Source organism: Phascolarctos cinereus, unplaced genomic scaffold (assembly GCF_003287225.1).
Source record: "Phascolarctos cinereus isolate Bilbo 61053 unplaced genomic scaffold, phaCin_HiC Scaffold_4;HRSCAF=312, whole genome shotgun sequence".
In the NCBI taxonomy this organism is placed as follows: Eukaryota; Metazoa; Chordata; class Mammalia; order Diprotodontia; family Phascolarctidae; genus Phascolarctos; species Phascolarctos cinereus.
The window spans coordinates 670,060,065-670,072,868 of record NW_027555847.1 but is presented as its reverse complement, the minus strand read 5'-3'; positions in this window follow the sequence as shown (position 1 = coordinate 670,072,868).

Sequence of the window (12,804 nt, the reverse complement as noted above, 5' to 3'; positions counted from 1 at the left end):
GTTAAACCTACCTATTAAACTTTCAAATGTGTTGTGCATATTTTGCTTTGAAGAAAAAAACAGTTCTTAAACATTTACTAGCACAAGCCTGGTCAGATTTGAGCTTTAAGGTGATCACTTTGGCATCTGAGTGGAGGATAGACTAGAATTTGGAGAAGCTCAAAGCAGGGGGACCCACCAGGAGGCTTTCAAAGTAGTCCATGTGTGAGGTGATGAGAGCCTGCATCAGAAATGCAACTGTGTGATCTCAGAGGAATAGATATATGTCAAGGAAGAATCATGAAGAAGTAGCAACATATTGGATATATGAAGGGGCTACAAAAAAGGAGCTGAGGGTGACACTTATGTTATGAGTTTAGGTGACTGAGAGGATAGCAGTCCCTCCACAGTTATAGGGAAGTTGGGCAGAGGGGGCAGTTTGGGAGAAAAGATACTAAGTTCTATTTTGGGCATATTGAATTTAAAATGTCCAAGAGGTAGTTGGTGATTGAAGACTGGTACTCAGAGAAGAGATTAGGGCTTAATGGTAGATCTTGGGAAAGTCATGGCCTTCCATGGGCCTCAGTTTACTCTACTACTACTACAACTACAACTGCGACTATAACTACTACTCCTGCTCCTACTATTATAGTTGCTGTTGCCACTGTAGTTATCGCTATTTTACTAAATCCAAGTGATTAAGAGACAGCTATGGTCTCAATATAAGAAATAACTTCCTAATGACAGGCAATAGTCAAAGTAGAATTATTGCCTTATGAAGTGATGAGCTCCTAATCCCTAAAGGTTTTTAATAGTGATTAGGTAGCCAATTCTTAGGAATAGTATGGATATAATTCCAAGATTAGTGAGAAGCTAGGACTGGGTAATCTTTTAACTTAAAGATTCTATGATTTGTAGAATTATAGAATTAGAGAGTTTGAGAGACCCCAGCATTGATTTAATTTAGGAGTTCTTACCTTGGGATCCATGGACAACTCAGATGTCTGTGAATAAGTTTCAGAAGGTCTATAAAAATGGATAGGAAAAAATTACTTTTTAATTTTCAGTGATTTTTAACTGAAATTTAGTTTTTTCTTCCATAACAAATGTAAGGAAAAACCCTCACAGTATTATTATCTATCTCATACACACAAACACCCTCCCCCCAGTTTAAGAACCTTGATGTATTCTAATCCATACATTCAGTCAAGTTAACAAGCAGTTATCAAATGTTTACTATGTGCCAGATGTTGTGCTAAGTGCTAGGGATATAAAGAATGTAAAAAAAAGTCCCTTTCATCAAGGAGATCACATGCTAGTGAGGAAGATGGCATATAAATAACTAGGTGCATAGAAGATATATATGGGGAAGATGGAACCTTAGAGGGGAAGGTATAAGCAGTTGTGAGAACCAGAAAAGTCTGCCTATAGAAAATGGGATTTGAACTGAGTCTTGAAGAAAGCCAGGGAATCTAGGAGGTAGAAGAGGTGAAGGGGCAGAGTGTTCCATGAAGATTGGAGATTGGTGCCTTGTTTGAGGAATAGCAAGTGAACTAGAGTAACTACATAGTAGAGTATATGGAGAAAAGTAAAGTATAGGAAGACTGAAGATAGGAAGGGGCTGTATTAAGAAGAGCTTTGGATGCCAAATAGAAGCATACTTTATTCTAGAGTAAATGGCAGTTAGTAGACCTCCCTGGGCAGCCAGGTGGCACAGTGGATAGAGTTACAGATCAGGAGTCAGAAAGACCCTTGTTCAAATCTAGCTTCAGACATTTACTAGCTATATTATCCTGAGCAGGTCACTTAATCCTGTTTGTCTCAGTTTCTTCCTCTGTAAAATGAGCTAGAGAAGGTAATGGCAAACCACTTCAGTTTTTCTTTGCCAGGAAAGCTCCAAATGAGGTCATGAAGAGTTGGACAGAACTGGAACTGAAATACCTGAACAGTGAGAGCTCCTCGAGTTGGAGGTGGGGAAACACGACCATATTTATGCTTTATATAATTACTTTGATAGCTGAGTAGAGAATATATTGGGGTAGGGAGGGACTTGAGTCAGGGATGCTAGTAAGAAGGCTATTGTTATAGTCAGAGTCAGAAGTGATGAGGGTCTGAACTAGAATGGCAGCTATACGAGCACAAAAAAAAAAGAGAACTTCTGGGTGAGTGAAGAGTACACAAGAAGTATTTTCAAGGTAGAAATGACAAATGTGTTAACAGATAGGATCTGTGGGGTGAGAGTAAGGAGTTGAGGATGACATCAAGGTTGAAAACTTGAGTTATTAGAAGGATGGTGGTAACCTCAATAGTAATAGGGAAGTTGGAAAGAGAATAGGGTTTGGGCAGAAAGATAATGAGGGTGTTTTCCTTTTATTCCTTATTTTTTATTTTTTTATTTTTTGAGATTCATTTTTAAAGATTTTGAGTTCCAAATTTTTCTCCCTCCTTTGCTCCCCCATCCTCAAGACAACAAGCAATCAGATATAGGGTATACATGTACAGTGATGTTAAACTTATCTCCACATGAGTCAAACAGAACAAAAGGGAAAAACCACAAGAAAGAAAAAACAAAAAACAAAAAAATAGTGAAAAGAGTATGCTTGGATCTGTACTCAGATTCCATAATTCCCTCTCTTGGATATGGACAGCATTTTCCATCATGAGTCTTTTGAAATTGTCCTGGATGATTGTATTGATGAGAAGAGCCAAGTCTATCACAGTTAATCATCCCACAATGTTGCTGTTACTGTGGACAATGTTTTCCTTGTTCTACTCACTTAACTTAGCATCAGTTCATGTAAGTCTTTCCAGGTGTTTCTGAAATCTGCCCGCTCCTCATTTTTTGTAAAACAATAATATTCCATTGTATCCACATACCCCAACTTGTTCAGCCACTCCCCAATCAATGGGCATCCCATTAATTTCCAATTCTTGGCCACCACAGAAAGTGCTGTTATAAATACTTTTGTACATGTGTGACTTTTTCCCATTTTTTAATGATCTCTTTGGGATACAGACCTAGTAGTGATGTTGCTACCAGAATGGTTGGATCAGTTCACAACTCTACCAACAATGCATTAGTATTCTAATTTTCCCACATCTTCTCCAACATTTATCATTTTCCTTTTCTGTCATGTTAGCCAATCTGATAGGTGTGAGGTGGTACCTCAGAGTTGTTTTAATTTACATTTCTTTAATCAATACTGATTTAGAACATTTTTTTGTATGATTATAGATAGCTTTAATTTCTTTATCTGAAAACTGCCTGTTCATATCCTTTGACCATTTATCAACTGGGCAGTGACTTACATTCTTATAAATTTGACTCAGCTCTCTACATATTTGAGAAATGAGGCCTTTATCAGAAACACTGGCTGAAAAATTATTTCCAAGTTTTCTGCTTTCCTTCTAATCTTTAGAAAAAATTAATTAATTTTTAGTTTTTAACATTCACTTCCATAAGATTTTGAGTTTTAAATGGAGTGTAGGGTATGTTTAGGAAAGACTAGTACTTCTGGTGTGAAGGCTGCCAAGCCCTTTTCAGGGCTGCTTTCCCTGGTGTCCACCTGTTCCACCTAACTCTCACCTGTGTCTCCAAGAAGCTGTAGCATGCACACTGTCCACACCCTGGTAAACCATTTCGGCAGATGGGCTAAACCAAGTCAAGGGTAACCAAGGAGTCTCAAACCCATTGATGAGTTAAGGAAGTGTCTACCTCAAGCATGTGAAGACTTCCCCTGGTGGAATGGGTGGATGAGAACAATTTGTTCCAAAGGCCATGAAAGCAGCTGAAACAGGAGCTGTGGAGTGCTTAGAGCTTGGTTGGACATCAAAGACCCCAGGGTCATCCAGTGCATCTTGAGCCATCACCAGTCCTCTTGATTCCATCCTGCCACTGGACTTTGATGACTCTGGAGGACAGAGTGAGGCTGATGACTTCATGCAATTTGGCCTCACTTAAATCCAATATATGCACAAATCAAAGGACATCACCCGTACCATTTTATCACTTTACCTATCTCAAAGTCCTGTTGTGGCAGACAAGTGATGAAGCGGTAGATGTGGATATCCTGGAAACTGTAGCCACAATTCTGCACGCAAGTAGCCCAGGCCATAAAGTAATTTCTCACTGGAAGGATTAGTGGGATTCAGTAGCTTCCTGGGTGTCTGAGAAGCCTTTTAAGGATCATACCATTTACCTCCTGGTGTGAGGAAGGGGCTAGAAAAGGTGCTCTAAAAATTGTCTGCTTACCCAACCCTGGCCTAATTACTGTAGCAGGTGGGGAATCCCACTCTGTGATTGAAACACAAAAAAAGTCCAAAAACATCTGCAAAGACAATTCCACTCACTATTGGCACAAGGAATGTGCACACACTTATAGACAACACAAAATCCAGTAAACCTGAAAGACAAACAGCTCTGGTTGCAGGAGAACTCAACAGGTATCACATCCAAATAGCAGCCCTGAGTGAAACAAGGATGGCAAATGAAGGTCAGCTTACTGGAGTTGGAGCTTGATTCATGTTTTTTTGGAGTGGCCACAGTGAAGGGGAGCACTGTGAAGCTGGTGTAAGTTTTGCCATCAAAATTAATCTAGTCAATAAGCTTGTATGCCTACCAAAAGGAATGAATGACAGGCTCATGGCAATGTGATTGCCACTTGCAGGAAAACATTAAGGCACCATCATAAGTGCCTATGCTCCCACCATGTCAAACCCTGATGAGGTTAAAGAAAAATTTTATGAAGACCTGGAGACCCTTATTATCAATGTGCCAAAAGAGGACAAGCTTATAATTCTGGGTGGCTTTAATGCTAGAGTATAGTCAGACTACCAAACTCGGCAGGAAATTCTAGGGAGGAATGGAGTTGGAAATAGCAACTTCAACAGTCACTTACTACTGGAGACTTGTGCATCTCATTATTTTAATCACCAACATTGTCTTCCTTTTACCTAAACACAATAAAACTTCATGGATGCACCCTTGGAGTAAACATTGGCATTTAATAGACTATGTGATTGTAAGGAGAAGAGACAGGATGTGAGAGTGATGAAGGCAATGTGTGGCGCAGAGTGCTAGACTGATTATAGAAAAGCTAAATACTAATATTCAACAAAAGCAGTGTCCCTAATGCAAAATGACAACCAGAAGAATTAATATCAACAGATTAGAGCTTTTCTCTAAGTGGAAACAGTTTGTTGCTAACTTGGAGGGAAAGTTGAGCCAACACATGGTTAACAACAATAGAGGAGAAAAGGAGTGGTCAGCTTTCAGAGATTTGGTGTATAGCACTGCATTTTCTCATCTGGATCAGAACACTCGCAAACATCAAAACTGGTTTGATGAAAATGATGGGGAAATTCAGAAGCTGCTAAATTAAAAAGCGAGAACTCTACAAGGTTTATCAGTGGGATAGTTTATCCATCTCTAAGAAGGCAGCATTTAATTCCATCAAAAGTAAAGTACAAGCAAAGCTTAGAGAGATGCAGAATTCTTGGCTCAGTAAGCAGGCAGATGAAATTAGATTTTATGCTGATAATAACATCCAAAGCTCTTTTTATGATGCCCTGAAGGCTATTTATGGGCCAAAGACCTATGGTGCATCTCAACTACTCAGTGCTGATGGAACCATATTGATTAGTGGTAAGGACATGATCCTAGAGAGGTTGGCTGAACACTTCCATAATGTTCTCAACAGACCGTCATCAGCCAATGCTGAAGCCACTGACCATTTACCTCAGGTTGAAGTAAATCCCCCCCAGCCGAAGTTCCAGCTGAAGAGGTTTTGAATGTCATTAGGCTCCTTTCATGCGGCAAAGTCCTTGGTGCTCATTTTATTCCAGCTGAGATTTACAATGTAGGGGGTCCATTGCTTATACAAAAGCTGACTGAAATTTTCCAGGTTATGTGGCAAGAAGAGGTTATCCCCCAGGAGTTCAAGAATGCCTCCATTGTCCATCTCTATAAAGGTAAAGGAAATAGATTGTCCTGTGACAATCACGAGGGGAGGAGTCTCTCTCTTAGTCATTGCTGGCAAGATTCTTGCCAGAGTCCTCCTTAATAGGCTGGTCCTTCACCTGGAATTTGGTCATCTACTTGAGAGCCAATGTAGCTTCAGAAAGGGCTGAGGAATGGTTGATATGGTGTTTGCTGCCCCATCACTCCAGAAGAAATGCCAGCAGCAGAACAGAGATCTGTACACAACATTTGTAGATCTGACCAAGGCCTTTGATACTGTTAATTGTGAGGGCTTATGGAAAATTATGTCAAAATTTGGTTTCCCAGGGAAGTTCATCAGCATTGTAGGCCAATCTCATGAAGGCATGCTTGCCAAAGTTGTGAATAATGGACAATGCTCTTGTGCTTTCCCAGTCACCAGTGGAGTGAAACAGTTCTGTGTGCTTGCTCCCATACTTTTTAGCATGTTTTCAGCCATGTTGTCACATGCTTTCAATGAGGATGAACATGGCATCAAAGTCAGTTACTGCACTGATGGTAAATTCTTCAACTTGAAAAGACTGCAAGCTAAGACCAAAGTGGAGAGAGAGTTGGTGCATAATTTTCTGTTTGCAGATGATTGTGCACTCAATGCAACCTCTTAAGCTGCGATGCAACAAAGTATGGATTGATTCTCTGCTGCTTGTGCTAATTTTGGCCTAACAATTAACATCAAGAAAACACAGGTGCTCCATCAGCCACCACCACACCATTCATATGTGGAACCATTAGTTACAGCAAATGCAGTGGTTTTGAATGCTGTGGATAAGTTCACTTACCTTGGTGGTGTACTTTCCAGGGATGTACACATTGATAATGAGGTTGACACACACATTGCCAGAGCCAGCTCAGTGTGTGGGAGGATCCGAAGGAAAGTATGGGAGGGCAGAGGTATTAGACTGACTATCAAACTGAAGGTCTTCAAAGCCATTGTGCAGACCTCGTTGTTGTATGCCTGTGAAACCTGAACAGTATACCAGAGCCATGTCAGCAAACTGAATCCCTTCCATTTGAATTGTATTAGGAAGATTCTGAAGATCACCTGGCAGGATAAGATACCAGACACTGAGATCCTTTCTCAAACTAAACTGCCAAGCATTCAAACTCTCCTTCAGATGGGCTGGCCACATTGTTCAAATGCAAAATGTATGCTTGCCAAAAATACTATTTTATGGAGAACTCATTCAGGGTAAGAGTTCACATGGTGGTCAGAGAAGCAATACAAGGACACTCACAAGGTCTCTCCGAAGAACTTTGGAATTGATTGTGTGACATGGGAGACACTGGCACAAGACTGCTCAACATGGCACACCCACATCAGAGAAGGTGCTGTGCTCTATGAGCAAAGCACAATTGAAATAGCTCAAGAGAAATGCAGGATATGCAAACTAAGAGAATGCACCCCGAAGGTCCACACAGACTATTTATGCCTGACCTGTGGTAGAGCATTCTGAGCTCATATTGGTCTGATCAGCCACAGTTGAACACACTAAAACTTGACTCTAGCATAATAACATTGTTTTGGTCCTCTTCTTTGAAAACAAAGGACAACAACCATGAGTTTTAAATTTTCTCCTCTTTGCTCCCCTCTCCCATTCCCAAGATGGCTGCAATCTGATATAGGCTCTACATATACATTCATATTTAACATTTTCACGTTTTTAGTAATGTTGTAAAGAAGAATGGGAGGAACCACAAAAAAGAAGAAACAAAACAAAACAAAAAAAAAAGAGAGCAAATAGTATGCTTTAATCTGCATTCAGACTCCATAGTTCTTTCTCTGGATGTGGATAGCATTTTCCATTATGAATCTTTTAGAGTTGTTTTGGATCCTTTCATTGTGGAGAAGAGTTAAGTCTATCAAAGTCAATCACCACACGATGTTGCTGTTACTGTGTACAACGTTTTTCTGGTCCTGCTCACTTCACTCAGCCTCAGTTCACATAAGTCTTTCCAATTTTTTTTCTGAACTCTGCCTGCTTATCATTTCTTACAGCACAATAGTATTCCATTACATTCATATACCACAATTTGTTCAGCTGATGGTCTCATTTTCAATTCTTTGCCATCACAAAAAGAGCTACTATAAATATTTTTGTACATATGGGTCCTTTTCCCATTTTTATGATCTCTTTGGGATATAGACCTAGAAGTAGTATTGCTGGTTCAAGTGGTATGCACAGTTTTGTAGCCCTTTGGGCATAGTTCCAAATTGTTCTCCAAAATGGTTGGATCATTTCACAACTCCACCAACAATGTATTAGTGTTCCAATTTTCCCACATCTTCTCTAACATTTATCATTTTCCTGTTTTGTCATGTTGGCCAATCTGATAGGTGTGATGTGGTACCTCAGAGTTGTTTTAATTTACATTTCTTTAATCGACAGTGATTTAGAACATTTTTTCATATGGCTATAGATAGCTTTAATTTCTTTATCTGAAAACTGCCTGTTCATATCCTTTGACCATTTATCAATTGGAGAATGACTTGTATTGTTATAAATTTGACTCAGTTCTGTATATATTTCAGAAAAGAGTCCTTTAGGGGGCAGATAGGTGGCACAGTGGATAGAGCACTGGCCCTGAAGTCAGGAGGACCTAAGTTCAAATCCACCCTCAGACCAAACACTTGTCACTTACTAGTTGTGTGACCTGAGCAAGTCACTTAACCTCAATTGCCTAAAAAAAAACCCAATGAGGCCTTTATCAGAAACTCTGGCTGTAAAAATTGTTTTTCTGGCTTTCTGCTTCCATTCTAATCTTGGTTGTATTGGCTTTGCTCATGCGAAACCTTTTTAATTTATTGTAATCAAAATTATACATTTTGCATTTCATAATGTTTGCACTATCTCTTGTTTGGTTATCAATCCTTCCCTTCTCCATAGATCTGTCAGGTAAACTATTTCTTGCTTTCCTAATTTGCTTATGGTATCATCCTTTATGCCTAAATCATGTACCCATTTTGACCTTATGTTGGTATACAGTGTGTGATGTTCATCTAGGCCTAGTTTCTGCCATGTTATTTTCCAATTTTCCAACAATTTTTGTCAAATAGTGAGTTCTTATTCCAGAAGCTGGAGTCTTTCAGTTTGTCAAATAGTAGATTACTATAGCCATTTACTACTGTGTCTTGTGTACCTAACCTATTCCACTGATCCACTACTACATCTCTTAGCTAGTATCAAATGTTTTTATGATTGTCACTTTATAATATAATTTTAGATCTGGTACAGCTAAGCCACCTTCCTTTGAATTTTTTTGCATTGATTCCCTTGATATTCTTGACCTTTTGTTCTTCCAGATGAATTTTGTTACTATTTTTTTTAGCTCTACAAAATAAATTTTTGGTAGTTTGATTGATATGGCACTAAATAAGTAAATTAATTTAGGTAGAATTATCATTTTTATTATATTAGCCCAGTCTACCCATGAACAACTGATATTTTTCCAACTGGTTGGATCTGACTTTATTTGTGTGAAAAGTGTTTTGTAATGTGTTCATACAGTTCCTGGATTTGTTTTGGCAAGTAGATTCCCAAATATTTCATATTGCCTACAGTTATTTTAAAGGGAATTGCTTTTTCTACTTCATATTTTATATCCTGCAACTTTGTTGAAGTTGTTAATTATTTCAAGCAGCTTTTTTAGTTGATTCTCTAAGTATACCATCATATCATCTGCAAAGAGTGATGGTTTTGTTTCCTCATTGCTCATACCAATTCAATTTCTTTTTCTTCTCCTATTACTAAAGCTAACATTTCTAGTACAATATTGAGTAATAGTGGTGATAACAGGCATCCTTGTTTCACACCTGATCTAATTGGAAATGCTTCTACCTTATCCCTACTACATATAATGCTTGCTGAGGGATTTAGATAGATACTACTTATTATTTTAAGGAAAACTCTATATATTCCTATGCACTCTACAGTTTTTAAAAGGAATGGATGCTGAGTTTTGTCAAAAGCTTTTTCTGTTTTGTTACTGATGTGGTCAATTATGCTGACAGTTTTCCTAATATTGAACCAGTCCTGCATTCCTGGTATAAATCCCACCTGGTCATAGTGTATTATCCTCATGATAAATTGCTGTAATCTCTTTGCTAATATGTTATTCAAAACTTTTTGCATCAATATTCATTAGGAAATTGGTCTATGATTTTCTTTCTCTGTTTTGGCTCTTCCTGGTTTAGGTATCAGCACCATATTGTGTCATAAAAGGAATTTGGTAGGACTCTTTTACCTATTTTTCCAAATAGTTTATATCATATTGAAATTAGTTGTTCTTTAAATGCTTGGTAGAATTCACCTATAAATCCATCTGACCCTGGAGATTTTATCTTAGGGAGTTCATTGATGGCTTGTTTGATTCCTTTTTATAAAATGGGGTTAAGTATTTTATTTCCTCTTCTTTTGATCTAGGCAATTTATATTTTTGTAAATATCCACCCATTTCACTTAGATTATCATATTCATTGGCATACAATTAGAAAAAATTGCTCCTAATTATTGTTTTAATTTCCTCTTCATTGGGGATAAATTCGCCCTTTTCATTTTTGATACTGGTAATTTGGTTTCCTTCTTTCTTCTTTTTTAATCAAATTAAACAAAAGTTTATCTATTTTATTGGCTTTTTCATAAAGCCAGCTCTTAGTTTTATTTATTAATTCAATAGTTTTCTTGCTTTCAATTGTATTAATCGCTCTTTTGATTTTCAGAATTTCTAATTTGGTATTTAATTGGGGCTTTTTAATTTGTTCTTTTTCTAGCTTTTTTTAGTTGCATGTCCAATTCATCGATATCTTTCACTGTTTTATTCATGTAAGCATGTAGAGATATGAAATTTCCTCTAAGAACCACCTTGGCTGCATCCCAGCAATTTTGGTATGCTGTCTCATTATTGCCATTGTTTTTGATGAAATTATTGATTGTTTCTATGATTTGTTGTTTGGTCCACTCATTCTTTAGGATTAGATTGTTTGGTTTCCAATTAGTTTTTAGCCTTTCAATGGGAAATATTTTACATTTATTACATTTAATTTTTATTGCATCATGTTCTGAAAAGGATGCATTTAATATTTCTGCCTTTTTGCATTTGATTGTGAGGTTTTTATGCCCTAATACATGGCCACTTTATGTGTATGTGCCATACCTCTGAGGAAAAGGTATATTTCTTTCAAGGAAAAGGTATATTCCTTTCCATCCCCATTCAATTTTCTCCAGAGGTCTATCATATCTAACTTTTCTAAAATTCTATACACCTCCTTAACTTCTTTCTTATTTATTTTGTGGTTAGATTTATCTAGTTTTGAGAAGTGGAGGTTAAGGTCCCCCACTGGTATGATTTTGCTGTCTATTTCTTCCTGTAATTCACTTAACTTCTCTTCTAAGAATTTGGATGCCATACCACTTGGTGCATATATGTTTAATATTGACATTACTTCATTGTTTATGGTACCTTTTAGCAAGATGTAGTTTCTTTCCTTATCTCTTTTGATTAGATCTATTTTTGCTTTTGCGTTGTCTGAGATCAGGATTGCTACCCCTGCTCCTTTAACTTCAGCTGAAGCATAATATATTCTGCTCCAGCCTTTTACCTTTACTCTGCATGGATCTCTTTGAGCCAAATCTGATGATAGTAAGGTTCTAACAATGCTTATCCTCTCCTTTCTTTCCCTCTACTGTAATAGGTCTTTTGCAACTCTTCATGTGATGTAATTTACTGTATTCTGCTTCCTCCCTTTCCCTTTCTCCCGATACAATACTTTTATCTCCCAACACAACACAATTTTTTATATCATCACATCAAAGTCTACTTATACCCACACCCTCTGTCTATGTATATTCCTTCTGACTGCTCTAGTAGAGACACAGTTCTCAAGAGTTACACTTATTGTATTCCTGTGTAGGGATGTAAACAGTTTAATCTTATTGAATAACACGTTTTTTTTTTTCTTTTCCTGTTTACTTTTCTATGCTTCTCTTGAATCTTGTATTTGAAGATAGAATTTTCTGCTCAGCTCTGGTCTTTTCATCAGGAAAGATAAAAAGTCCCCTATTTCATTGAATTTCCATCTTTCCTCCTGAAACGTTATGCTCAATTTTGCTGGATAGTTGATTCTTGGTGTTAATCTAAGCTTCTTTGCCTTTGGGAATATATTTTCAAGCCTTCAGATCCTTTAATGTAGAAGCTGCTAAGTCCTGTGTAATCCTGACTGTGGCTCCTTGATATTTGAATTGTTTCTTTCTGGCTGCTTGTAGTGTTTTCTTCTTGACCTGATAATTCTGGAATTTGACAACTGTATTCCTTTGAATTTTCATTTTAGGATCTCTTTCTGGAGGTGATTGGCGGATTCTTTCAATAATTATTTTACTTTCTGGTTCTAGAATATCAGGACAGTTTTCCTCAATAATTTCTTGAAAGATGCTGTCCAGGCTCTTTTTTTTTTTTATCATGGCTTTCAAATAGTTCAATAATTATTAAATTATCTCTCCTGGATCTGTTTTCTTTTCCAATGAGGTATTTTACATTTTCTTCTGTTTTTTCATTCTTTTGATTTTGTTTGACTGATTCTTTATGTCTCATAGAGTCATTAGCTTCCACTTGCCTCATTTTAGTTTTTATAGAATTATGTTTTTCAGTTAGCTTTTGTATCATCTTTTTCCATTTGGCCAATTGTACTTTTCAAAAAGTTGTTTTCTTGGGGCAGCTAAGTGGCACAGTGGATAGAGCACCGGCTCTGTATTCAGGAGGACATGAGTTCAAATCTGGCCTCAGACACATAATACTTGCTAGCTGTGTGACCCTGGGCAAGTCACTTAACCCCA